Source organism: Apteryx rowi, unplaced genomic scaffold, assembly GCF_003343035.1.
Source record: "Apteryx rowi isolate R43461 unplaced genomic scaffold, aptRow1 scaffold_327, whole genome shotgun sequence".
NCBI classification, from domain to species: domain Eukaryota; kingdom Metazoa; phylum Chordata; class Aves; order Apterygiformes; family Apterygidae; genus Apteryx; species Apteryx rowi.
The window spans coordinates 574,785-588,365 of record NW_020449719.1 but is presented as its reverse complement, the minus strand read 5'-3'; the positions used below and the strand labels follow the sequence as shown (position 1 = coordinate 588,365).

Sequence of the window (13,581 nt, the reverse complement as noted above, 5' to 3'; positions counted from 1 at the left end):
CTCCCAAAAAATCAGGCTGATCAGATTTCAGGCTAGATGTTCCAAAGCATATTCTCCTTTAATTTCTCTGTAACTCAGCTGCTTCTTGTTAGAACATGTATGATGCCATCCCCTTCTCCCATAGGATATGACAGTAAGTTTGTTCAGTCCTCTGAAGTACCTATAACCAGGAACATAAAAAGAGACATTTACATCCTCCAGGTTGAGCTGGGATGATAGTAAATAAGGCAAGAGGCCTCCCACAAAACAGCAGGATGACAAAGAATGAAATAGCTGCACAGGAAGCTAATTCCATCCATTCTGGGCACAGAATGATACATAGAGGCCAAAGGGGAAAAAACTCCCAGCTTCTTAAGAGCTGTATCATGCTGCAGATTCACAAAGGGCAAAACTCGATGTTAAGCAGCTGTACACACAGCCTTAGTACTAGGTTATCTTTACTTTTGGGACTGTAATTTTGTATGCTTTATTATTCACACATATGAGACCAAAAAAAGCATTGTCTTCTTAAACTACAAATATAAGCCTGATTAAAACAAACTTTTAAGCTGCCTATATCCTACAAGTCTAAAAGTGAGCATTTTCTCTTATTAGAGAGAAATGGCTTTACACAGAAAAAGCTGTGCATAGTGTGCTGCTCTGTCAATATTCATACAAGTGAATTCTTTGGATACTTCCATAGGAAAATTAGATAAAACACACTGAAAATTGATTTAGGCAGTTTCCCGCCCTTATCTATATGCTTGCCCATACTCAGCAACGAAGGCTCCTTTACTGTCTTTCATCAAGGACCAATGGAAATAAATTACATGTTTTACAAAGAAGAGGAAGAGGAAATCAGCAACTGTGAGTGGCAGTATGGCAGTATGACAACAGATGTTTATCATGTATAGCCCTGCTCTATCATTTGTGATCTTAGAGATCCTGACCCAACCACCTCTATTCTAGAGCTGTCTTCATTGACAAGGGACTCATTACCAATGACACATAAACCACACCATTTCTTCTATTGCTTTTGCTGATTTATGACATGCAGATGAGTATCTTATTAGATAGTCTCCTCAAAAAAAGAGAATGAGTGTAACTCTTTCTTCCTTGAGTTATTTTCTTGATCTACAGATGACTCAAGGTCAAGTTTCCTCAACACAACAGTCACATCCCAGGAGAGCATCCTGGCCAGTGAGATATGCTCAGGGGAGGTTCTCTCAACCACTTTTGCAGAGGCTTATTTAAAAGTTCACTGTATTAACTGGAGAATTAGAACTGGAGTGAAGCAAAAGCCTGCTCATTGCATCTGCAACAGGGATGTAGGTTCTGGTCTCTGGAAATAAGGAACTTGAATCATTTCATATGAAGTAAAAAAAAAAAAAAAATTCAAAAGATGGCAATGAGCGTGCTTCCATGAAAGGACAACCTCCTGTGCACTGGTGAGAGACTGGCGCTGCGGGTTAGAAATGTTGGTTCAGCTTCCTTCAGATTGGGAAAAAAATATAGACACTGATCTTCAAGTAAGTGCCCTGGGCTCTTAAGTAAAGTTGGAGAAGGGAACAATCACCAGCATTTTTTTTTTCTTCCCAAGTTTGCCAGTGTATTAAAAAGGCAGTATGACAAAAGTTCTGTTTCTGGTAGAAAGCATTTTTTCTCTTTCTTTTGTTGGCCCGCACTTCCTTTGCTTTCCTGGCACATTCTGAAAGTCCAGGACTGGCCTCCTAGTTTAGTTTCTGGACCTCGTTCTGATTTCATCTAACTTTTGTAGCATTTCTATGCCTCAGTTTCTCCCTGTATAACAGTGTCTTGACCTGTCAGTAGACATAAAATAAGAAGAAAAGAATTAGGATACAGAAAGTTGGAGACTTGACTTTATTTCAAAGAATTATTAAAAAACTTGCCAGTCTGACCATGTCATCGGTAGCCCAAAGGAATACTCAGAGAAAGGGAGCTATTTCATATGTGGGATATAAACTGTGAGGGCAATTGGGAAGAGGTAGGTACTCTTAGCTAAAGAAAAAGAAGGGAGGGAGTAAGAGAAAAAGACTGCTGATATACTTAGTAACATTTTGCTGTGACAACCTTTAGAATAGTGAGTTATATTGTTTACAGTGGCCCAGATATTTTTTCTTCTTCTGGAACTGGAAATTTTTTTTAAAATTTCCCCATCAGTCAGGAGCAAGTGTGTTTGTAAGGCTGGGAAAGCTAATTTTGGAAGAAAGAACTGTGAGTCTTTGGGCATCAAGCCAGTTACAATTTAGAAAGCAGGAGCTGAATTACGGAGGAAGTGGGGTTTTCTGCTGTTGTTTCTCTCATTTAATCTCCAATGCATACAGGTGGACTAGGGCAGCTACACCCAAAAACGTTACTGAAAAGATAAGCAGCACCATATACACTCTTTCATATGCTGATGTCAGCTTCCCCCAGTAAGGTTCTACTTTGCAGTTTCATCATAAAATTTACACTGGGTTAAATTTTGGCATGATTCAGAAGAAAAAGAACCAGGAATTGTTAAAAAGGAAGATGGGGGATGGGAAATGCTATTAACAAATGACATTCGCTGTTCGTCATAGTCCTATTCCTTGGTAATTCAATCCCCTGGAGAGATCACTTGATCATTCCTAATTTTTTGTCACCAAAATCATTTGTTTCAGTGAATTCCAGAGGATGAACCAAAGGACATACCAATAAACAGTAATTATTTTTTACCAGTTACATGAACTGGAATTCCAGCTGTGGCAATCCTTGCAGTCTAGATATACGCAAACTTGGAGGTTGTTAAATTCCAACTGCTACCAGGAACCAAGTTTTGTTGTGTAAAGTAGGTTAAACAATAATTTTGGAAGTACTCATCAATCTTGATTTGCACCTGTGAGTTGGGCCTGTCCCTAACAAATGTTAATACAGCAGAGCTCTTGTTTACATAACCAACAGAGCATTCACCCCATGAAGCTCAGCACAGCCACAATCCTGTGCTACAGCTGAACAGTATGAAAAAGCTGTTAAAAAAACTAATGCTTCCCACGGCAATATGCATTCATTACAGTGCTTGTACAGAACTGTGACCATGTGTCCTTTCGCTCTTTACTTGCCCTCCAAGGAGTTAGGACTAGTATTAACATGCCATGTCAGCCAGCTTGGCTGCTAACTCTGTAGACCCTTATAGGTTCTGCTCTGCAGCTGACATTAGACTGGATTATTTATTAAGGGCTACCTTTGTGATGCATGCTCGGAAAGTCATAATTTTTGTATTTGTGAGACAAGGAACAATATCATTATCTTGTCTTAGAGCTCTCTCCTAACAAGATTTTGCTGTACAAAATTGCAAGAGTTATTTCCTCCCTCCGTCACTCTTCCAGAGACTTACCTAAACAAGCCACTAAAATGATTTGTACAAGGACCTGTTTACAGCTGTTCCCTTGCTATGATTCTCCCTCCAAGGCTGTGGAGTATAACTTTCTGTAAAAGAAATTAATCCTGATTATTTTTCAAAGTATCTTCAATCCTCATACAAGCCATCATTAACTGTTTATCATGTAGGCTCTATAATCATCACTGATAATAAATGAAAAGACAATGAAGTCATCGCCTAATTGTGAAGCCTGTTTTCCTCTCCAGTTCAAGGAAAATTTATCTGGCTTTAAACAGAGATTTTTTCTGTTTCTTCACAGAATGGGCAGTTGCATCCAAATTACAACAAAGCCTTGGGGTAAGATACTAGACGAGACACAAGTATGGGTGGTTTGTTCCCCTTAATGATAATATAATAACATTTATCCATGTAGCAATACAGGATACCAAGCAATCAGTTCTGCATACCCAGTGCTGAAGCAAGAGCGCCTGCACAATTAGTGTTTTTCTTTGCAGTCTTACGTACTCAGGCTGTGCCTATTCAGGTTGTTACAAACTGTTCTATACATTGTCAAGTTATGTGACCTCTATACAATGGCTGGTTGTTTTTTTTCTTTTTTCCCCTGGCAGAATGTTCCTGTTATCTTCACCATTCTTTAGGTTGTTTCCTATAATGAATCTAACATTGCCAGCTGTAGCTTCCTGATAATCTCAGCACACTCTAATGCATTCTTCTTCTAGGTTCATTGAATGGGTCACGTATATATTTTACATAGCAAACGCTCACTAAAAAAAGTATGTGTATAATGCTTTTGCAGCTCCTTTTATTAATATCTATTTAATTATGGTGTTGCTAATGGTGATGTCTTCAGGTTATAAGGTCCAGAGGCAGACAGGAGAACATATGAGTACACAGTACGACCACAAATATAGGTGGTCCTTCAGGATCTCCCTTGAAGAGGTGCAGAAAAGAAAGGGGGAGAGTTAGCCCCCTAGGTCTGCTTCTTCACTTCCTAATCTCTGAAGAGAAGCACACTGGAGAGGACACTGAAGGGCTGATTTTCTGCCACCCCATATCTCATACATTTACCATGTCCCAACACTACATCCCAAGTCACAGTACAACAGCTCCACATCAAGTTCATCCACATCATGTGGCTGTACTAATATCAGTCTCCATCATGTGAGCTGAGGCCCGTACCTTCTCCACTTGGGATGCAGCCAAGTCTCGCGTTCTGGCAGTCACCTAAAAAGAGACCAGTGATAGGCTTGTACACACAGGGCTCTGGTTCTCTCGTGGCTTGGCTTGGGGCAGGGTGCTGTGCCATGGTCGACTGTCTTCTCCCTGCTATAGCGGAGATGTGAGCTGCTCCTGGATTAGCTCCTGAGCTGCTGCAGTTTGCAGCCCAGCTTTTTATGTTTTATAACCAAAATCTGTTACAGTTATTAGGGATGTAAAGGGCAGGACAGATCCCAATGCCAAATTACTGCTTTTCCTGCAGAAATCTGCTATAGCAAAGGACTAGGAAAGACTTAAAGAGGTGGGCACTTTTCCAGCTCTCCATTCTGCAGTAGTATTCCTGTAAAGGCCATGAAACAAGGCAGTTTGGGAGGCAGAGACTTTTACCAGTAACTAGTATCCTTAAACTAAAAATAGTTCATTTTACATTTGACTGTGTTCTCATCAGCAATCAATGTATTTTTGCAAGATCTCTAGTAAGAGACAGAGACACAAGCAACTCACTAGTCTTTCTCTCAGTCTCAGCTTGAACATTTCTTCCTGTCAGATGGGAACAAGGTGAAACTTTGAAAGACTCAAACGGTTTTGAAGAAGGCAGAGAAGCAAGGCAGGAGCATTGCCCAGAGGGGACATGATGGGAGAATGAAGAATGAGGCATGAAGAGAAGTAGCTTTGCTCAGCTTCCTTTCTCCTTCTTGTGAGGCTTGGGCAACCTTCCTCACAGATTTACCTTTACTGGAGTAGTTATCCTTAACAGGAAAAGTGAAGGACCCACTTCAGAAACTTGGTCACACATTCCAGCTTCCTGGCAATAAATAACGGAAATATGGAAATATATCTGAGTGAAGGTACTGGTCAACACATAGTTGTGTTTTCTTCCTTAGAGCCAGGAAGTCTGAATAGCTTGAATGTTTTCTTCTACTACCCTACTCTTGTGATTTTCAGTATTTTAGCAACTTCCGAAATACTGTGAGGTTATCTTTTAATTCCACTTGGCAGATTATAATTTTTATTGTAAAAGTTGACTTAAAAATGGAAGTTTATTTTTGTTGGCTGTTGTTTATTGATTATAACTTCTGATCTTCCTCTCTTCCTCCAACTCCAGCACAGCTGTGTCTTTTGGTCAGTATCCAATTTAATCCAAGTAGTTAATAAACTTTTACTTCTTAAATTCAGATTTTATCAAGGCTAGTTTTAAGGTGGTTATTTTCAGAACAAAAAGAACATAAACATTTCTCAAAATACTTTTACCCTCAAACCAAACACTCCCAGATCAAATCCAAATTCACCTCAGCCATCCTAAACACCATTAAGAAGTAATTACCCAGTGACCATTAATACTGTTTTCACCTGGAATATGCACCTTTGCCCAATGTGCCCTGGTGCTCTACTCAGACTGAAAGGCCTTGAGAGGTTACTTAGCTCTACAATGTAATCATGGATGGGAGCAGTTGCAAGTACAATGCCAACAGAACACTAAGTGACACATTGGTCCTGTAACAGAGCTACAGAGAAAGCAGGAATATTTGTAGATCCATCTCTCTTCTCAGTATTGTGGAGCTATGAATTGAAGTACTATGAATCTAGAGGGGTTCTATTTGAAAAAAAACCAAAACCTTAATTGAAGTCAGAAAAGGCCACGTAGGCATTCAGATCTTAAAAGAGGAAACAGCTGGAAGAAGAGACAGTCCTTTAGAGAGAGCACAAGACAAGATGCCCTAGGTCTGTAAATAAATAGGAGTAGGAAATAATCTACCATAAGTAAACTGGTTCTTAGTGAAAATCCTCCACAAGGAAACCTGGTCAAGTCACATAAGTTTTACTTTAGTAAGGCATAAAAAACCATTTTCAATGTCAATGGCATCTGGTTGATTAGGACCTAACAGAAGCCTTCATCAAAGCCTACTGGCAGCCGGCAATAGTGTAGAAGAAATATGCTAAAAGTGAGATGAAGTAATTCATAGCAACCATGGGAACTTCTAAAACCTTCAACCTCCTCAGAAATGACAAGGTATGCTTGTAGAAAACTCAGAGGATAACAATCATCTAAATTAATTATCCGCACTGACTCCTGCAGACCAAAAACAAATCTTTCATGGGCTCTTTGGAAAAAAGAACAACCCGAAACAAAAAACAGTTAACCCAACAACCTCTGGGTTTTACTGTTCATTTGGTTCTAAGAAATCAAACCCAGGACTGTTCCCTTTGAAAACCTAGATGTATCATGTCTGCCACCTTACTTGCATGAGGAGCAAATGTCTCCTGTATGAAGGATCTTAATGGAGAATTTAAATGGATAAGAACAGCTGTTATTTTACAAGCAAGCAAGAGACTTCAGAGTGTGGTGCATGTAAACAAGGGGGAAAAATTGACAATCATGACAAACAGGAGGTAGGCATGAATCACTGAAAGTTATGCGCTGGAAATGCAGATGACAGAAGCAAAAATTTGAAGCTTCCGGAAGGGAAAAGCAAAGAATAATTATCAGCATTTTAAGATTTCAAAGTAATTCATCAACCTTTCTCTCTTCTATACCTTTTTAGAAGTGGTTAAACTATATCGGGAAGAAGCAAAGTGATCCTCTCCTTAAAATGTCACGGCGGTAGCTGAGATCAGCTGTGACCTCTCCCTAAAACAGCTGCTAGATTTCAAGTCTGAGCTGAGAAACTCAGTGGTTGGTTGTTGATTCTACTCCTCATAATTTTTTATGGCATCTAGAGTGGCATTTCAATAGGACACATAATTTGTAATAATTCAAAAATCCCTATATATTTTTTTTGCCCTAAGCTTCAGCTCCTAGAATCATGTGATTAAGGGAGAATCTTTTGTTTCTTTTGTGATTGTAATTCTTTATTGGCATGGTTTCAGAAAAACAATTGAAAACATGAACCATGAAAGCTAAGTCCAGAATACAATAAAAAAAAAAAAAAAAAAAAACCTTATGATTCTAAGCCACTACTATAGTTTCTTTTTTACAATCCAATGTTTGTTTGACGATCAGAATGAGAGATGTTTTCAATATAAGACATGTCATTATAATTTTAAAGGACTTCATCTCATAAACCATAAGGAAAGCTATTGCACTCTGTTGCTATGTGCCGATCATTCTCCCACATTTCCCCCTCTGACTGCACATGTGCGCATGTGTGCACACGCATGCGTGCACACACACACACATGATCTTTGCTCTTATTTAGTCTACACGAATAATGACTTGGGTGCATTACAAAGAACAACTAGAATTTGCTTTAAATACCCGCTTCAGAAAGATAATGTGAGCCAATAGGAAGGTGACATTTTATTAATCTTGTTAAGTCATTGACAAATGTGAACAATATGAATGCGTCATTCTCAGAACTCTCCCAAAACTAAGTTTCTTATGCATCTATGAACGGTCATATATTTCCTCTAAAGAGGTAGTGAGATCTGTGAAGAATGCCTAAAACCATGCAAGCCCACCATCTCCCACTTCCATGGTGATTCTGCCTCTCTGTGAACTTGAAAGGCAGAGAATTTCAAAAAACTCTTAAGACATTGCCATACACTTTCACCCACCATCTTCCCAAGCAGCCATGTACTGACAAGTCCTGAGTAGATTGCCTATAGAGCTTGTGCATTGTGGAGCAGAAATACAGTAAGGCCATCAGTTGATCAATTTTACTACGTGTTGCACAGAAAAGAGAAATCATATACTGCAAGCTAAAGTAAGTATACCTTACCTTTTTTAAAATACCTTCATAATGGCTATTACGTTCCTGAAGCCACTGGCTTCAGAGGTCTGCTCAAAATGGAAACAGTGGCCCACCATGCACCTCTGGTTTTAGGGCAACTCTTTTGATCATTTTCTTTTTGCTCTGAGCATTGTAGAACTAAGAAGAATAGCCTCTTTTATTGATCAGATGACTTTATGTACTTTACCAGCATTGCCTCAAATTTTATTTTTTAAGATGATACTTACCATGGAGAATTGTTTTCAACTCAAATGCCTCTATGAAGCACACTTGAGATTGCAATCTACTTGTGGAGGACGATAGAAAGGAAATCTTTTTCATATACAATAAAAAACAATGTTTCCTTTCATGAAAAAATGTTGCAACATGCTCAATATACTGCTCAGTAAAGAAACCGTGCAGTAGAGAGAAAGGTAAGTCCAGTTACAACAAACTGGAATTCAGAATCTCTGGGGATCATATTAAATGGAAGGTGCCAAAACAGTATCTGAGAAAACATAATGAACTGAAGGTCTTTCTGCCTTCTTTTTATAGAAATCGTAGCCTATCACAAAATTTTTCTAGATAGGGGCTTTCAATTCCTAAAATGGCTGAATGTCAAGGATACATTAATGAAGAATCCCTCTGCCAGAACCACAAGCCTCAGGAATGAACTGCTTGCAGGGAGCGGTGACCAGTTGTCAAGAAGCTATGAGTAAGATTTTGTGCTTGCTAATCATCTTTAATGAATATATTTTACCTCTTCTCCTGTTCAAAATCAAGGAAACTATTTCAAATTCTCAAGTCCCCCTAAAAAACACACAGAATGAAAGGTCACAACCTGAGACCACACATCGGTGTCTTTCAGCATTTTCACTAGTAGTTCTCCTAATTTGAAAAGTTACTCAAACAGGTTAACACAGCCACTTTCATGAATATTACTTATTTCTGTGCTATGTAAACTTAATTGCTCATTGAGGTTAGCTATGGCTAAAGGAAATGACTGAGTTTATGGACTCGGTATTTGCAAATGAATATATGCTTGATATCTTAGATTAATGTTGCCCTAATGTACTACTCTGTGTATTGCAGTGCTTCAACACTGAATGTATACAAAACCCACGTAGCTGGTCCCTCAGCAGCAAGCCTGTGATTGTAAATGATACATTTGTTGAGCCTTCCAATAAACTTTTCATATTTAGCATCTGGTATTGCCCCAACTTCATCTTGTTCTTTCAGTCATACATAGCAATCTAGCAGTGGAATACAGTAATCTTTTTGAAAACCATCATCTGTTAAACTGCAGGTTGCTTTACTTAACACATTTATTACATTCATATGGAAATTCTTCCACAATGACATCTATCTAATTTGCCACTCATCTAGTGAAAGTATTCACGTTAATATTTTACTGAAAAAAAAAAAAAAAAAAAAAAGAACAGTTCTAGCTGCAAGGATAACTTCATTGCTCTAAACTGCTTAAACTCACTTTGTGTCCTTTTCCCTTAAGAAAACCAAGTAACATAAATGAACAAAGACAACAACATTAAACAGAACAAACCAACATTTGTCTCTTGTTCATTCACATTAATCAAATGTTAACAATGCATTTGTAGTAAATATTTATGGAATGCTTACTATTGCATCCTGAGAACATGCTGTAATTTTTTACCTCATAGCTAAAAGCCAACTGTTTCTCTAAGATACACTACCATACTATTAAATAGTTCTTCAGTGTTTATATCTATATAATGAAATGAAATTTGAATTCTGTAACCAAGAAAAATTAACTCACTATCGGTTCTTTTAAAAATATTTCTTTTTGCATGCAAATAAAGCTGTAGGATCACTGTAAGCTAGTTGTTTCCTCCAGTTTTACAACAGGTTTGTTTATAGTTCTGGTCTATTTACCATCTGAATACACAGACTTCTATTGTATTTTAATAGCCAGCTTCATGAAGAGGCATAAGAACTATTCCCAAGAGTCATTATGCACTTTACCCAGTGACTGCTTCATGTGAAATACAGAAACAGGCCAGAGCGCCAGAAGCCCTCCCTTGGTGCTCCAGGCTAAAAGCTCAGAACTTACCTCCATATCCCTTCTCCAGCTTGCATTCGTGGCTGTTTTGTGGCCAGCTTCATTGCAAGGGCTTGAAATGTGCTTCTCATCCATCTACAGCCAGGCATTCTACAGCCTGGTGGGGAAGACACTGAGACTATGAGAAACAGCAAACATATCATATTTGCTTCGCATTCTTGAAGGATTTTGGAAGCAGCACTGAAGTAACATGCAAAAAAAGACATAAAAAGTAAGAGATTAACTATACTTTATTATTCTGCTTTTTTCCTTAAGTAGTTAGCAAATGTCATCCATGTTATTTYCTCTAGAATGAATTTCCTGCACAGAAATTAAACATAAGTCTAAAACAACGTAGCTATATTCTAACTGCAAAAACCTTTTTCTCAGTGCAGGAAGGAAATGAAATGATCTCCAGACATCTGTGTGAGTTGGATCACACTAACAAAAGACAGACAGACATGCTTGTTTGGCAAGACTTTTTCCACTTCTCATTTGGTAACTATTGTCTTAGCTTTCTCCTTAATTACACTGGCAAGAGGTGAAGAAGGAACAGGTCCCAGGATGTTTGACTTAGATTTCCCCTGATTTGTACAACCAAACAGAGAAATATTTCAGGATTTCATAGGTTAGGGCCAGATAAAGACAGAAACTTACATAAATCCATGCCTAGGAYCCCATCTCCTTGAATCACTTTATAAAAACATCGTCCTGAGGAGGAGACAAGAAAAGCTTGGAGTCAGTACTGCTAGTACAGAAAATCTGCGGAAGGCTTGTAGCTTCAAAATGAATTTTTAGCCCAGTATTTCAGTAGCCTCAGCAATATCTACACAACAGAAAACTATGCATGCATAAAAGAGCTGGAGGCCCGGCAATAATAATATTATATTTTCAATGAATTAAAAGAGGGTCTGTCCAATTCCACCTTAGCAGAGACAGGCTGCCATTGTCTGGTCTTGCCTCAAGCACCATGTTTTTCCATTGTTAATGCCACTAAAAAACTAGGTTGTTACTTAATATTGTTTTATATAAAAGCTGCAGTTCTGTGTTCTGTATACTGTGCTGCACGTTCCTCACAAAAACACAAAACTAGCTCAGCCTTAGTTTGAGAGAGGAAGGGTTGTATCACACAACCAAGGCTCCTTTGGACAAGAGATCCCTTTTGCACACAGCCAACTCCATATCTGAATGCAGATGTTTATGATGTTTTTGTAAACCCATTACAATTTTCTAACCCTCCCTGCTCCCCCGTCCTTCCCCCTCCCCCCCCAAAAAAGTGCTTTCTCCATGCCATTAGGTGGTGATCAATTGATTTTGTCATCTGGGTAATGTCTGGGAAGGAAGGAAATAGAAGTTTCTGCAGTGCAGCCATGTTGGTCTTTGAAGGGTATTGAGCACTCCTCATAGAGTGGCTACTTGCAGCATGACTAGGGACTTTGATAGTCAAAATGTTTTGCAAACCAAGGGTGTCATAGGAGCTAGGGCTTTGTCACTCATAAATTCTGCAGTAGGGAACGAAAGAGCACCTTCACCCTGGTGAGACTCTCTGAGCCAGCCTCATTTATCTGGGCTTCACTGAGTATCCCATCTTAAACAGACCATCCATGAATTCCAGTTAGCTGCGGTTCTAGCCTCTAAGCATAAATAAATCAAAACCCAGCAAAAGCTTAGCAGCCATTCTCACCGCTGGTAAGTCAGAATCAAGTCAAGTGATGTAGTACTCCAGTTTTCTACTAGTTAAAAGCCTCTAGAAGATTCACATTGAAACAAAATTAAAGTCATACAGTTGTATAAGGAGCAAATCTCCATCCAAGAAAATAATAATATAAACTACAGTATTTGGCATTGTGCTGTTCAGCAGATGTTAGTCAGTACCACTTAGGATTCTGGGAATAGTCACTTTTGACAGAAGTCTTCTACCAAATCCAGAGCATGCAGAAAAAACATGAGTAGTTAGGTCCTCCCTGCCTTTGGGAGAGCACGTGCTTTGAGGCTGCTTGACTGCCGAGCAAGGCTCTCTGGAGGAGGGGATGAGAAGGGGGAGAAGCAAGTTCAATCTGTGCTCAGTCAGAAAATTCAAGTCCCACGCCTAGCTGGGTGGCTGTGCACAGCACCATGCCCTTCCCCCAAAGCTGCATCTGGCCTCCTTACACAATCAGCTTCTGCTGTAACGTACAGTAGGAACACAAAAAATACTGATGACTAACACTTGCCGCTCACACCCTAGCGTTTTAGGCAGGACTGCCTTTTCCTGATTTTTATCTTGCCTCACCGAGTTCCAGAGGGAAATTTTTGACATGCTGTTTTTTCTCATTTAGCATTTGATCTTTTGACAAAAGGCAGCATTCGGTCTCCAGCAGGCAGTTTTAGGACAGTTGAAGTACTGTCTTAGTAGGTGCTGTCTTAGTAATCACAGATGAACTGCTTATACCACACAAAAAAACACTTTTGAGTCATGACTAATTTCAGATCCTCCCTACCAAATATTGCTTATGCGGGGTCCAGCCTTGTTGTCTTATACACAGACAATTGCATTCTATGCCCATATTTCCTTCCAGCACTTCTGCTGAGACACAAGCTTATCCAAACCAGAGGACAAACCTAGGAGGCACACAAAGGTATCACCACAGCACGTGTTACCTGACCTCCAAGAGCCCTCTGCATTTCATTATGTGACTGCCCCTAGCACAGAAAGACCAGAGGAGCCAACCTTCTTCTGTAGTTGCACCCTCAATGAAGACCTCTCTTTTTGTCTCCTGTTTTCCCAAGAAAACTCTGCAGGTCAAACTCTAGTCTGCACTCTCCTGCCAACACCGAAACTTTAGCTTCCTATGTTTTTCTGCATGTTCTGGCGTTGGTACGACAACCAGCCCCTCCAGCATGGGGCATGTGATTATCTCTGTAATCCTGTGCTATCTACAACGGTCCTATCTAACACGTGCTGAAAGGTATTTTTCTTCACAACTGCAGCAGCTGGCGTTATGGACTTTAACCTGCCCTTTGCACCTCTGTAGACAGCATACATGCAAATGCTTGATTATTGTAAGACAAACCTCAAAGAAGGCAAAGGGAGAGTATAATCGCCTGCCCTATTTATAGGCTCGTTATTCTCTAAATTAAACTAATGTACACACAGGTATCCTGTTCCCAGTAAACCTTACTCATTGCAAAACACAGTTGCAATATGGRTAATTAACCTATTTTATTGTACTCAT

The 13,581-nt window shown here is 39.3% G+C and overlaps 1 long non-coding RNA gene across 1 annotated transcript; it reads right to left on the bottom strand.

Moving 5' to 3' along the window:
* Nucleotides 1-314: 314 nt before the first annotated feature.
* LOC112968855 lies at nucleotides 315-4,582 on the bottom strand. The gene is made up of 3 exons (XR_003254476.1): nucleotides 4,541-4,582; nucleotides 3,356-3,447; nucleotides 315-1,799 (listed from the first exon to the last, which is right to left on the bottom strand). It is a non-coding gene; the product is annotated as an uncharacterized LOC112968855 (long non-coding RNA).
* Between the last annotated feature and the right edge of the window lie 8,999 nt (nucleotides 4,583-13,581).